Here is a 15017-nt window from a genome sequence, read left to right as displayed (position 1 = left end):
AATAGATATCAATGTGAATGAGTAGGGATTGCCATACAAAGGATGCACTAGAGCTATAAGTATGTGAAAGCTCAAAAGGAGAACTAGTGGGTATGCATCCAACTTGCTTGCTCATGAAGACCTAGGGCAATTTTGAGGAAGCCCATCATTGGAATATACAAGCCAAGTTATATAATAAAGATTCCTACTAGCATATGGTGGTGACAAAACGAGAGGCTCTCAATCATGAAGAACATGGTGCTATTATGAAGCACAAGTGTGGAAAAAGATAGTAGCATTGTCCCTTCTCTCTTTTTCTCTTTATTTTTATTTGGGCTCTTGAGCCTCTTTTTTTTGTTTTCTCTTTTTTTTGTTTGGGCTCTTTGGCCTCTTTTTTTTATTTCCTCACATGGGACAATGCTCTAATAATGACAATCATCACTCAAAGCTCAGAACGATGATGACTCTATAGGTGAGAGTGATGGCACAGGTCATGGGATGGAATGGTGGGAATTGCATGGCAATATATCTCGGAATGGCTAGGAAAATGCCATAGTAGGTAGGTATGGTGGCTGTTTTGAGGAAGGCACATGGTGGGTTTGTGCACCGACGAAAATTGCGCGGCACTAGAGAGGCTAGCAATGGTGGAAGTTGAAAGTGCATCTATACCATGGACTCACATTAGTCATGAAGAACTCACATACTTGTTGCGGAAGTTTTTATTAGTAATCGAAACGAAGTGCTAAACGCATACTCCTAGGGGAAGGGTTGGTAGGTGTTAACCATCGCACGATCCCGACCGCAACACAAAGGATGACAATCAATAGATCAATTATGCTCCGACTTCCTAACATAGCGGTTCACCATACGTGCATGTTACGGGAATCACTAACTTCAACACAAGTATTTCTAGATTCACAACACCCTACTAACATAACTCTTAATATTACCAAATCCACGTCTCAAAACTAATTGAGAGGAATCAAAACTTCTCTTTCTACTCAATGCACATGAAGATGGAGGTTTTTGTATCCTCTTTGGGTACCTATCACCTTTGGGACTACTTTCATAGCATAGGCCAACTACCAAGTCGCGCACCCCATTCTCTAAAATATCTAAGTGAAGCATATAGAGTGAAATTATCTAGCTCAAAAGATATAAGTGAAGCACGATGAGCATTCTAGCTAAATCATGATGAGTGCATGTCTCTCTCAAAAGGTGTGCAGCAAGGATGATTGCGACACAACAAAAATAAAAGACTCCTACTATACAAGACGCTCCAAGCAAAACACATATCATGTGGTGAATAAAAATATAGCTCCAAGTAATGTTACCGATGGATTGAAGACGAAAGAGGGGATGCCTTCCTGGGGCATCCCCAAGCTTAGGCTTTTTGGTGTCCTTGAATTTGGCTTGGGATGCCTTGGGCATCCCCAAGCTTGAGCTCTTTCCACTCCTTATCTCTTTGTCCATGAGAACATCACCCAAAACTTGAAAACTTCACAACCCAAAACTTAAACAGAAACTCGTGATAACATTAGCAGAAGAAAACAAACTACCACCTCTTTAGGTACTGTAGCAATCTTGATTTCTATTTATATTTGTGTTATATGACTGTATTCTCACTTTTCCATGGCTAGTACCCCCCGATACTATCCATAGTTTCATCAAAACAAGCAACCAACTCAACAAAAACAGAATCTGTCAAAAACATACCAGTCTTTAGCAATCTGTATACTTCTGGTATCTCAAAAATTCTGCAAAATTACGACTGCGTGGGAAAAAGGCATATCAACCTGCACAAAAAAGAATCAACTCAAAAGCTCTTTCTGAATAAAAATGAAAAATAATCTTGTGAGCGAAAAGTTTCTTTCTTTTTCCAGCAGGATCAAACAACCATCACCAAGACTAGTCATAAAGGTTTTGCTTGGCTCAAACACAAAAAGAAACACAAAAGACACAATCATAACAGAATTATGATGGTGTGGATGCAACAAAATAGAAGGAAAAAAGATAAATTCATTGGGTTGCCTCCCAACAAGCGCTATTGTTTAACGCCCTTAGCTAGGCATTGATAATTCAATGATGCTCACACAAAAGACAAGAATTGAAGCACAACGAGAGCATCGTAAAGCATGTGACAAACATATCTAACACTACATGAATCAGCTTCTTTGCCGTCTGCCATCACAGACGGCAAAGACAAAATCCCGGACGGCAAAGACAAAATCACAAACGGCAAAGATTCTCACGGTCGGCAAAAATTCTGCGTCAGCCTACGACGGCATAGGACCTTCTTTGCCGTCTGCCCCCCAAAGCGGATGGCAAAGCTCTTTGCCGTCAGCTTTCCTTAGGAGCAGTCGGCAAAGTGCTCGAGACGGCAGCCGATAGGCGTTGCCTCCGTTAGGGGTTAACGGAGGCTTTGCCGTCTGCCCCCCCTCCATCTTTGCCGTCTGCCTCCCCCTCCATGTTTGCCGTTTGCCTACTCCTCCCCTCCTCCCTCCATCTTTGTCGTCTGCCTCCCCCTCCATCTTTGCCGTCTCCCTACTCCTCCCCTCCCCCTCCACTCTTTGTCGTCTGCCTCTCCCCCCTCCACTCTTTGCCGTCTGCCTCCTCCTCCCCCCTCCTCTGTGCCCTCTTCTTTGCCGTCTGCTCACCCTGGAGGCTGACAGCAAAGAGACTATATAGACACCCCAGGATGCACAGCTGGCTGCCATGTGGCACCTTTGCCATCTGCCAGCTGATGGCACATGTCTTTGCCATCAGCTGGCAGACGACAAAGAGGCCATATAGTACCTGTTTTTTTGTTTTATATTATTTCACAACACACACACACACACACACACAAACACACACATATATATATATTTGACATCACATTTATATAATTCACAACACATATATGATATATAGTTCACCACACATATACTTGCCAACACATATATATAATTCACCACACATATATGATATACATATAAATCAATGTACATCCCCATATATCCAAAGAACCAACATACAAAGTATTGCACTATTTATCCATATATACATATACATATAGTTCGACATTGTTCATCAACTCAAATGAAAACTAGATGATATACATATAAAGTTCATCCTTCGACATTGTTTAACTCCATGAATGCCAGCTTCCATGCATGTAGTATATCCAATCTGCAAAAATGTGAATAAGAAAGTCACAAGAAGAACAAAATATGATGTTTTTCAACTAATTAGGTCATTTTTAGCGGAAAACAAGCTAAGAATATAATATTCATGAGCTAACCAAGGTTCTTATGCCATTTTTAGCTTATTATGGTATTTTGGAGCTAAATGGGTTAATTAAAGCAAGGATAATATGAAAGAGGAGAATAAAGAGGAGGAGGAGGAGAAGAAGAAGAAATCAAGAAGAAGGAGGAGAAGGACTAGAAGGTCCTTGGCCTTCTCCTCCTCCTCCTCCTCCTTCTCCTTCTTCTCTTCTTCTTCTTCTTCTTCTTCTTCTTTCTTTTCATTTTGCCTATTTCTTCTCCTCTTCTCCTCTTGCTGGAGCTAAATTACCTAATTATGTCTTTTTGGAGCTAAATGGGTTAATTATCCCATTTTAGAGGAAAACAAGCAAATTATATAACATTCATGAGCTAACCAAGGTTCTTATGCCATTTTGAGCTTATTATGGTATTTTGGAGCTAAATGGGCTAATTATGTCATTGTTGGGTTAATTAAAGCAAGGGTAATATGAAATAGGAGAAGAAAGAGGAGGAGGATAAGAAGAAGAAGAAATCAAGAAGAAGGAGGAGAAGGAGAAGGAGGAGGAGGAGAAGGACTAGAAGGTCCTTGGCCTTCTCCTCCTCCTCCTCCTCCTGCTCCTCCTTCTCCTTCTTCTCTACTTCTTCTTCTTCTTCTTCTTCTTCTTCTTCTTCTTCTTTCTTTTCATTTTGCCTATTTCTTCTCCTCTTCTCCTCTTGTTGGAGCTAAATTACCTAATTATGTCTTTTTGGAGCTAAATGGGCTAATTATCCCATTTTAGAGGAAAACAAGCTAAGTATAAAATATTCATGAGCTAACCAAGGTTCTTATGCCATTTTGAGGTTATTATGGTATTTTGGAGCTAAATGGGCTAATTATGTCATTGTTGGTGACATTAAAGCAAGGATAATATGAAAGAGGAGAAGAAAGAGGAGGAGGAGGAGGAGAAGAAGAAGTAATCAAGAAGGAGGAGAAGGAGGAGAAGGAGGAGGAGGAGAAGGACTAGAAGGTCCTTGGCCTTCTCCTCCTCCTCCTGCTCCTCCTCCTCCTTCTCCTCCTTCTCTTCTTCTTCTTCTTCTTCTTGTTTCTTTTCATTTTGCCTATTTCTTCTCCTCTTCTCCTCTTGTTGGAGCTAAATTACCTAATTATGTCTTTTTGGAGCTAAATGGGTTAATTATCCCATTTTAGAGGAAAACAAGCAAAGTATATAATATTCATGAGCTAACCAAGGTTCTTATGCCATTTTGAGCTTATTATTGTATTTTGGAGCTAAATGGGCTAATTATGTCATTGTTGGGGAAATTAAAGCAAGGATAATATGAAAGAGGAGAAGAAAGAGGCGGAGGAGGAGGAGAAGAAGAAGTAATCAAGAAGGAGGAGAAGGAGGAGAAGGAGGAGGAGGAGAAGGACTAGAAGGTCCTTGGCCTTCTCCTCCTCCTCCTGCTCCTCCTGCTCCTTCTCCTCCTTCTCTTCTTCCTCTTATTCTTCTTCTTCTTTCTTTTCATTTTCCCTATTTCTTCTCCTCTTCTCCTCTTGTTGGAGCTAAATTACCTAATTATGTCTTTCTGGAGCTAAATGGGTTAATTATCCCATTTTATAGGAAAACAAGCAAAGTATATAATATTCATGAGCTAACCAAGGTTCTTATGCCATTTTGAGCTTATTATGGTATTTTGGAGCTAAATGGGCTAATTATGTCATTGTTGGGTTAATTAAAGCAAGGATAATATGAAAGAGGAGAAGAAAGAGGAGTAGGAGGAGAAGAAGAAGAAACCAAGAAGAAGGAGGAGAAGGAGGAGGAGGAGAAGGACTAGAAAGTCATTAGCCTTCTCCTCCTCCTCCTCCTCCTTCTCTTCCTTCTCTTCTTCTTCTTCTTCTTTCTTTTCATTTTGCCTATTTCTGCTCCTCTTCTCCTCTTATTGGAGCTAAATTACCTAACTATGTCTTTTTTGAGCTAAATGGGCTAATTATCCCATTTTAGAGGAAAACAAGCTAAGTATATAATATTCATGAGCTAACCAAGGTTCTTATGCCATTTTGAGCTTATTATGGTATTTTGGAGCTAAATGGGCTAATTATGTCATTGTTGGGGAAATTAAAGCAAGGATGTTATGAAATAGGAGAAGAAAGAGGAGGAGGAGGAGAAGAAGAAGAAATCAAGAAGAAGGAGGAGAAGGAGAGGGAGGAGGAGAAGGACTAGAAGGTCCTTGGCCTTCTCCTCCTCCTCCTCCTTCTCCTCCTTCTCTTCTTCTTCTTCTTCTTCTTCTTTATTTTCATTTTGCCTATTTCTTCTCCTCTTCTCCTCTTGTTGGAGCTAAATTACCTAATTATGTCCTTTTGAGCTAAATGGGCTAATTATCCCATTTTAGAGGAAAACAAGCTAAGTATATAATATTCATGAGCTAACCAAGGTTCTTATGCCATTTTGAGCTTATTATGGTATTTTGGAGCTAAATGGGCTAATTATGTCATTGTTGGGGAAATTAAAGCAAGGATGATATGAAATAGGAGAAGAAAGAGGAGGAGGAGGAGAAGAAGAAGAAATCAAGAAGAAGGAGGAGAAGGAGAGGGAGGAGGAGAAGGACTAGAAGGTCCTTGGCCTTCTCCTCCTCCTCCTTCTCCTCCTCCTCCTCCTCCTCCTCCTCCTCCTTCTCCTCCTTCTTCTTCTTCTCTTCTTCTTCTTCTTCTTCTTCTTCTTCTTCTTCTTCTTTCTTTTCATTTTGCCTATTTCTTCTCCTCTTGTTGGAGCTAAATTACCTAATTATGTCTTCTTGGAGCTAAATGGGCTAATTATCTCATTTTAGAGGAAAACAAGCTAAGTTTGGAGGAGAAACTTACCGTAGTGGTCATCAAGGAGGAGAAACACCACGGTTGCTCGCGTCGGCTTCGTTTGGAGACGGTTGCCCTGGAGAAGGGTCGTGCGATGCCGCTCGGGAGTTATTCTGCAGAAAAGATATTTTGCAATGGCTCAGTTAGCATGATGACACTCAATTATTAATACTAGTTTATAATGGAACTCACCGTGCCAATCACACAGAAGACGGGCATCGGCGGAGGGACTTGACCGCTCTTCTCGCACAGACCCTGAAGAGTGGGTCGTATTAGTTAGTATTGAAACAGACATTACACACATGATTTGGCTAATGTGAAAAAACATACCATAAAAAGCTCGTAGAGGGCCCGTTGACCCGCCTCATTTTGGGCCCTCTCCTCCTCAAGCAATCGTGCCGTGGTCTGGTCCCTCTCATCAAGAGCAGCCTGAAGAGCAGCCTAGCTTGCCAATCTGTCTTTCTCAAGAGCAGCCTGGTTTGCCGCTCTCTCTTTCTGAAGAGCAGCCTGAAACACCATTCCTCGTTACCACAGTAATGATCTATGGTAACACACATAATGAAATGTATGAAATTGTTCTAAGTCCGTACAACTAACATCGATGGCAAGTTCGACTGGCCGTGGACGATGCGTTATCTCATGACATCTGCTCGACTGGCGCGCCTTGATCTCCGGAAGAGTGAGTGGACAACGAATTATCCCATCTCCAATGGCTATCGAGCCATGGGGCCTCCCGCCACCAGATATCATCACCAGCTCTGGATCCGAAGGTTCCTGGCTAGGGTTAAAGTCATCCCCTTTCGTAGCCTTCCCCGCGTCCCTGTATGCCACGAGTTTCTGGTGGGATGATATGTTGGTGAAGTTATTGGGATCATCCAAGTCAGACTCAGAGAATGCCTTCGCCTTCTTGTACGAGGCAGTATGGGCCATACCATAAAGGTCGTACAAGTGTGGCATCTCAGTCTTATTGTGATGCGCCTAAAAGAGAGGAACAAAATATTAGCATCAAGAATGAATTGCATGAATCATGAAGCAAATCACATACCCAGTTTCGTCCAAACTGAAGTAAGTTGGCGCTGCCTTGATGGTGTGGCACACCAACCATTTGGCTACGCCGATCCTTCGCATTCTCGTGGACGGATCGCCAGCTGCCTGTGCACCACTCATCAACCAACGCCTCCCAACAATCCATCTTATCCGCACACCATGTCGGGGGCACCTGTAAGTTATTAGAAAGAATTTTCAGCACTACGCCTATGAATGAAATCAAGAAAACTACGTAGAAGGACTTAAGAATAGGTAATTACCTTCATGTATTGCTCCTTCTTCAGAAACTTTCCGCGGCAATCCTTCTTCTGCTTCTTAATACCACGCGTGGTGTAGTAATCTCGTATAGCCTGGGGTCGAGCCTCGTGGCGCAAGTTCTATAGTAACCGCCTACACTCGGCCTTGAGAACCGTGGCCGCCTCCTCCTCATATCCATCCTCACACCTATAGAAGGTCTGCAATCAAACGTGAAAACACCGATTAGTACAATAATTAGCTATATTATTAATTTTAGATTCTGTAAAAGGATAATTTACCCAAAAGCTCTTGATCACCATCTCGGCCCTCGTGTGGCACAAGACACCATCTATAATCTCCTCCGGTGGGGCCTGCGCAACCTGGTAGTGCTCCCAGGTAAATCCTAGTGTAGGAACCTGACCCTCACCAGGCAACGTGACAAACCCTGGGAAATTTGTCCGGCAAAGCACACCAAGGACGGAGTTCGGCCTGCGGACTCCAAGAGGGTGTACCCATCCCCTGCAGTATGATAGGGTCAACGCATTAGATATTTGAACAAACTTGAAGGCAAAAGCTAAAAAAAGGGTAAATGTACTTACCTATCTCATTCAGGTTTAATCACCGGCCTCTGCTCGCGGGTAACCGGGGCGACCGGGAGACGTGTACTAGCACGCTTGTACACGGTGGCCCCGTCCACCTGCACATCGCCCTCACTATCTGTAAGCTCATCCCCGCCATCCCCGCCCCCTGAGCCACCCGGACCCTCGGTCCAATCCGGCAACTCGGTACGATCCGGCCAGGTCTCCCATCCGGGCCTCTCCACGTCGGGTGAAGCCTCTGGAACCGTAGTCTCCTCCGGCTGCTCCTGGGCCGAATGCACCTCGACCCGAGGCTGCTCCAGGACCGGAGTCTCATGGGACGAATGCCCGTCAACACCAGGCTCCTGGACTGGAGTCCCCGTAGCCTCCTCCGCAAACGGGTCGACCATACTAGTCCTATGCTCGGGTGAATGAGTTGGTGGTGGTGGCGAGGACGACTCAACAGTCCTCCTGGATCTTTCGCGGCCACCACCTCTCCCTGTACCCTTCCCCTTCTTCCCTACCCGACCAGCACCTCTCCTAGTGGGCAATGCCGCCGACGAAGAAGAACCCACGGGTGGTATCGACAGACTGTCTGCCAAGGCTCTACGGAGAGATAGGGGTGGAAGGGAAGTACCACCCCTCGTGCGGGGTGCCTGGGAAGAACCCGTCGAGCGCTCTGGACGAGCGCCCACCATCTTTCCACACCTGGTGACCTGCCATGATAAAGATTAAAATAAATTAGTACAACATAAAAAAATTGAATAACTCACATGAATAATAATATGTACATGAATAATAAAGATTAAAATATTTATAATTTAAGTTGTGAATCTTACAAACTAATAATCATCATCAATAAATGCATCATCATCATCACTATCACGCATGTCTTCACGAATGACGTGCTCGTCGGGTTCAACGGCGTGAAGTTGTGAAAGGCCTTCCTTTAATCGTTGAAGCATTGACAGATCATCTGCATCAGTATCCTCTACGAGTTCCAGGTCTTCTGGTTCCTGCTTAGGGCTGGAGTCGGATTCATTGTCGCTGTCTACTTCCATGTTCTTGGGTGAAGCATGGCGGTTCTTGAAACGTTTCTTGGAAAAACGTGTTTTTTGGAAGAATTCTCCATCATATGTGTCTGGGTTAATGTGAGGTTCATAATCCTATTCATTTGGGAGAGGTGGTCTGACATGTGGCGGCACTTCATAAAGAACATACCAACCTTCCAGATTCTTATCCGTTTGGCATGCCCACGGTAGATAGAAAACTTGGGTCGCCTGTTGAGCCGTAATATAGACATCGGGAACATCTAAATGGGTGTTTGGATTGATTTCGACTAGTCCTATATGTTCATGAGTCCTTCTAGTCTTTTTCGGCTGGAACCAATAACATTTGAAGACTACGACGTTCGGTGGGTTTTCACCATAGAATTGAAGTTCATAAATTGCTTCAACTCTTCCATAATACTCGATAACACCTTCGCCGATAGCAGAGACACCACAATTTGTAGATTTCTGGTTGAGCATAGATAGCTCTTTGCCAAAGGTACGAAAGAGATACCCGTTGATGTTGTATTTCTCAAGAGAACGGACCTTATAGTCAAAACCATTAGCGACTTGTCTTAGTTCGGCGTCCATAGACTCTGAATTAGCCTACAAGTTTAATACGAAACGGTTGTTGCCTTAGCCGCAAGTTAGACCAAGAATGAAATGGTCCATTATTGATAATTACCGTTTGTTTGAACCAAGAGATGAAACCGGGATAGCCGCCTCCTGTCTTTGACACAAGCTCATACTCTTCGACGGAATCATTTTCGATCACCGCTCCATCCGAGAATTTGACGATGTAACGGCTGTTTGAAATATCCGGGAATAAGAGCAGTTCAAATGAATTAGAAGTTACGGGAAAAAGTGCCGAGAACTCACTCGATGTACGGCCGCACTTCTGTTAGGTTGTTGAAGATATACAACGAAATGTTCCGCCATTCTTCGACATCCGACGTTATTGGTTTCAAAGCACCGGCTGGTGCGAGCTTCCCTTTGAATAGGCTAAGGTTGGACCCACCTTTTTTAGGGTCTGCATCATTGTGCCGAGGCTTCGGATTATGCAAATGATGATTTTTGGCTTCGTAGTGTGCTGTCACAAAGTTTGCCACCTCCTCAGTAATGAATGCCTCAGCCATCGATGCTTCAATTCTACGCTTATTTTTACATTTAGCTCGAAGGGTCTTCTGCATCCTCTCACTTGCATAGCACCAACGATCTTGCACGGGCCCACCCAATCTTGCCTCGGTCGGTAGATGTAAAATCAAATGTTGCATTGGATTAAAGAAGCCCGGTGGAAAGATCTTCTCTAACTTGCACAACAACTCCGGTGCAAACTCCTCCATGTCTTCTACCACGCCAGGCGACAATTCTTTCGCACAAAGAACACGGAAGAAATAGCTCAGCACCGCCAGTACTAGCCATTCATCCTCAGGAATAAAGCCACGTAACATCACCGGCATTACCCGCTCTAGCCATATGTTCCAATCATGACTCTTGAGACCAAAGATTTTTATTTTTTCGAGACTCGCTCCCCTCTTTAGATTCGTTGCATACCCATCGGGGAACATCAAGTGCATTTTGACCCACAAGATAATTTCCCTCATAGCTGGCCTTCCAAGATTGAACCAGGCCTTTGGCTTCGACCACTTCTGCTTTCCTTTGCCTTCTCGCATGTTTTGTAACGGTCTATGACATAGTGTCTCTTAATCGACTCTAGCCTTAATATTATCCTTTGTCTTCCCATCTATGTCGAGCAATGTACCAAAAATAGCCTCTCCGATATTCTTTTCAGTGTGCATCATGTTGATATTGTGTGGAAGAAGGAGGTCTTTGAAGTAAGGCAGATCCCAGAAGCATGGCTTGTGAGTCCAAGCGTGTTTCGAATTATACCCCTTGAAATACCCTGGACGCTCTGGATCAGGCTCGAGGGCGTTTAACTGATCCAGGATCTGTTGGCCTGTGAACGCAGGTGGTGTCAAGTTTTTGACAACTTTACCTTTGGTAAAGTTCTTCTTGTCTTTTCTCAACTGATGGTCAGGATCCAGGAACTGTCTATGCAAGTCAAAGCAAGAATACTTGTGACCCTCCTGCAACCAATGAAACTGAAGTGCTGCCTTGCATTGGGGGCACGGGAACCTTCCATGCACACACCATCCAGAGAATAGCGCATACGCTGGCAAGTCATGCATAGAGTACATGTACCACACATGCATTTTGAAGTTTTCTTTTCTAGCGGCATCGTATGTCTTGACCCCATTTTCCCAAGCTTCTTCCAATTCATCCTTAAGCGGTTGCAGGTACACATTCATATTCTTCCCCGGATAATTAGGCCCTGGAATTATCAACGTCAGAAATATGTTCTTTCTTTGCATAATCTGCCCGGGGGGAGATTGAGTGGAATGACAAATACAGGCGAACAACTGTATTGGGTTGCCGTCATGTCGAAGGGATTAAAACCATCCGTGGCGGCGTAGACTCGAGGATTCCTTGGATCTGCCGCTTTATCCTGATGCAATCCATCGAAATGTTTCCACGCTTCCCCATCTGATGTGTGTACCATCATCTTATTCCCATCCGCATCTAGTTCGGTTCTTTTGCCCAATTTGTGCCATGTCATCTGTCTGGCTGTCTCTTCGACCATGAAAAGACGTTGAAGTCTTGGTACGATTGGCATATATCGAAGAACACTAACTGCGATTTTGGTCTGCCTCTTCTCACCCATACCATTGTCTACCACAAGATACCTGCAAGACTCGCAATTGGGACAATAGTCCAAGTGTGCATACTCCTTCCTAAATAAGACACATCCTTTCTCACATGCATCTATCTTCTCATAGGGCATCTTAAGTACACGAAGTATTTTGTCCGACTGGTACAGGTTTGCAGGCATGACATGGCCTTTGGGTAGGAAACGTCCAAATAGTGTCATCATCGCGTCGTAGCATTCTCTTCCCAAGTTGAACTGAGCCTTCAGAGCCATTACTTGTGCAATTGCATCCAGCTGACAGAGCTCAGTGTGCTCATGGAGAGGACGTTTTGAAGACTCCAACATTTCATAAAAGGCCTTTGCAGATTCCTCCATCTCATCTTACGAATCCCGAGCATCATCAAAGTCTTGCACCATGTCTTCGATCCCGGTACCATGCTCGTCCGTGTGACGACGGACCACCTCAGCTCTTGTGCGTTGTATAGACTCACCATGAAATGTCCACACCGTATAATTAGGCTTAAAGCCCCTCCTCTGCAGGTGTTTAATCATTACAGCCTCTGTCGTCTTTTTATAGTTGCGCATCCAGGACAGGGGCAATAGTTTCTTTCCTGGCCATTTGCGAATGCGGCTTTCACAAATTCCTTTGTTTTTACAAACCATTCTTTCGTCATCTCTTTCTGACTAGGGTGACCGCTATACATCCACGCACGATCACTCATCTTGCGTAGCTACTAAAGACAGAAGAAATATATTTATATATAATTTAGCATTTATATTCATCGGTTAATCAGGTTCGCCATTTTTATTACGTCCAGGCAACCTACACGCTAATAGGTAAAGATAGGTCCTAATCCCACCCGAGTATGTGTAGATTGGGTTCGTTTTCCCATGCTCTGCTCCGGATCCAACGCAAAATTTCGGCAGCACCTCCCCGCAGTTCTCCTGATACACGTCTCCGCAATAAACAAAGAGGATGTGAATCTGGAGAACAACAGGGAGGCATTGACGAAATTCCGCATCGGATCCAGAGCACAGCATACGGGAAAACGAACCCAATCTACACATACTCGGGCTGTCCATGGATAATGTTGGACAATTTGAAAGGATGGCGGTTATAAATATGCAAAGACATGCATATTTATAGATGTCGGCCTTTCGAACGGGAGACGCATACTGGTCACGCATACTGATAAATTAATTGAATTACCTAAATCTAGAAAGTTTCATCCGGAAACCGAGCCATAGTAAATGAAGGGGCGGGGAGGAGATGAAATTTGTACTGACCCACGAATGCAGGGGCGGAGCTCGTACAACGCACGGGCAGGTCTTCGCACAGCAGACCTCACAGCGACGAGGCAACTATCACATGTAAATCCACCCGATCAACACAAATATTCCAATTATGTCATTTTAGAGGAAAACAAGCTAAGTATATAATATTCATGAGCTAACCAAGGTTCTTATGCCATTTTGAGGTTATTATGGCATTTTGGAGCTAAATGGGCTAGTTATGTCATTGTTGGGGAAATTAAAGCAAGGATAATATGAAAGAGGAGAAGAAAGAGGAGGAGGAGGAGAAGAAGAAGAAATCAAGAAGAAGGAGGAGAAGGAGGAGGAGGAGAAGGACTAGAAGGTCCTTGACCTTCTCCTCCTCCTCCTCCTCCTTCTCCTTCTACTTCTCTTCTTCTTCTTCTTCTTCTTCTTTCTTTTCATTTTGCCTATTTCTTCTCCTCTTCTCCTCTTGTTGGAGCTAAATTACCTAATTATGTCTTTTTTGAGCTAAACGGGTTAATTATCCCATTTTAGAGGAAAACAAGCTAAGTATATAATATTCATGAGCTAACCAAGGTTCTTATGCCATTTTGAGCTTATTATGGTATTTTGGAGCTAAATGGGCTAATTATGTCATTGTTGGGTTAATTAAAGCAAGGATAATATGAAAGAGGAGAAGAAAGAGGAGGAGGAGGAGGAGAAGAAGAAGAAATCAAGAAGAAGGAGGAGAAGGAGGAGAAGGAGGAGGAGGAGAAGGACTAGAAGGTGCTTGGCCTTCTCCTTCTCCTTCTCCTTCTCCTCCTCCTCCTTCTCCTTCTTCTCTTCTTCTTCTTCTTCTTCTTCTTCTTCTTCATCTTCTTTCTTTTCATTTTGCCTATTTCTTCTCCTCTTCTCCTGTTGTTGGAGCTAAATTACCTAATTATGTCTTTTTGGAGCTAAATGGGCTAATTATCCCATTTTAGAGGAAAACAAGCTAAGTATATAATATTCATGAGCTAACCAAGGTTCTTATGCCATTTTGAGCTTATTATGGTATTTTGGAGCTAAATGGGCTAATTATGTCACTGTTGGGTTAATTAAAGCAAGGATAATATGATAGAGGAGAAGAAAGAGGAGGAGGAGGAGAAGAAGAAGAAATCAAGAAGAAGGAGGAGAAGGAGGAGGAGGCGAAGGACTAGAAGGTCCTTGGCCTTCTCCTCCTCCTCCTCCTCCTTCTTCTCTTCTTCGTCTTCTTCTTCTTCTTTCTTTTCATTTTGCCTATTTCTTCTCCTTTTCTCCTCTTGTTGGAGCTAAATTGCCTAATTATGTCTTTTTGGAGTTAAATGGGCTAATTATCCCATTTTAGAGGAAAACAAGCTAAGTATATAATATTCATGAGCTAACCAAGGTTCTTATGCCATTTTGAGCTTATTATGGTATTTTGGAGCTAAATGGGCTAATTATGTCATTGTTGGGTTAATTAAAGCAAGGATAATATGAAAGAGGAGAAGAAAGAGGAGGAGGAGGAGGAGAAGAAGAAGAAATCAAGAAGAAGGAGGAGAAGGAGGAGAAGGAGGAGGAGGAGAAGGACTAGAAGGTCCTTGGCCTTCTCCTCCTCCTCCTCCTTCTCCTTCTTATCTTCTTTTCGTTCTTCTTATTTTTTTCTTCTCCTTTCTCCTTCTTCTTCTTCTTGTTTCTCCTTCTTCTTCTTCTTCTCCTTCTTTCTTCTCCTTCCCGTCCTTTTCCTTCTTCTTCTTCTTCTTCTTCTTCTTCTTCTTCTTCTCCTTCCCTTTCTTTTCCTTCTTCTTCTTCTTCTTCTTCTTTCTTCTCCTTCCCTTCCTTTTCCTTTTAACCCCCCTTGTTCATGCGCCACCACAACATAAGCCCCCCTGTTTGCCTGGCTCCCTTTTAACCCCCTAGTTGTGCTAACGATGTTGCTAATGGCCCCCTTTGAGTTGATTAGCTCTATATTAAGCAAATAATAGCACCGACTAGTCTAATTATTTTCTGAAATGACAAAACTGCCCTCCCTCATCTAGTATAAGTCACACGAGCTGGGCAGAAGCTGCTCCCGTTCTCTGCTCGTTCCCCTCC

Source organism: Hordeum vulgare, chromosome 7H (genome assembly GCF_904849725.1).
Source record: "Hordeum vulgare subsp. vulgare chromosome 7H, MorexV3_pseudomolecules_assembly, whole genome shotgun sequence".
Classification (NCBI taxonomy): domain Eukaryota; kingdom Viridiplantae; phylum Streptophyta; class Magnoliopsida; order Poales; family Poaceae; genus Hordeum; species Hordeum vulgare.
The sequence above is the reverse complement of the archived record's forward strand: the minus strand, read 5'-3'. Positions refer to the sequence as shown.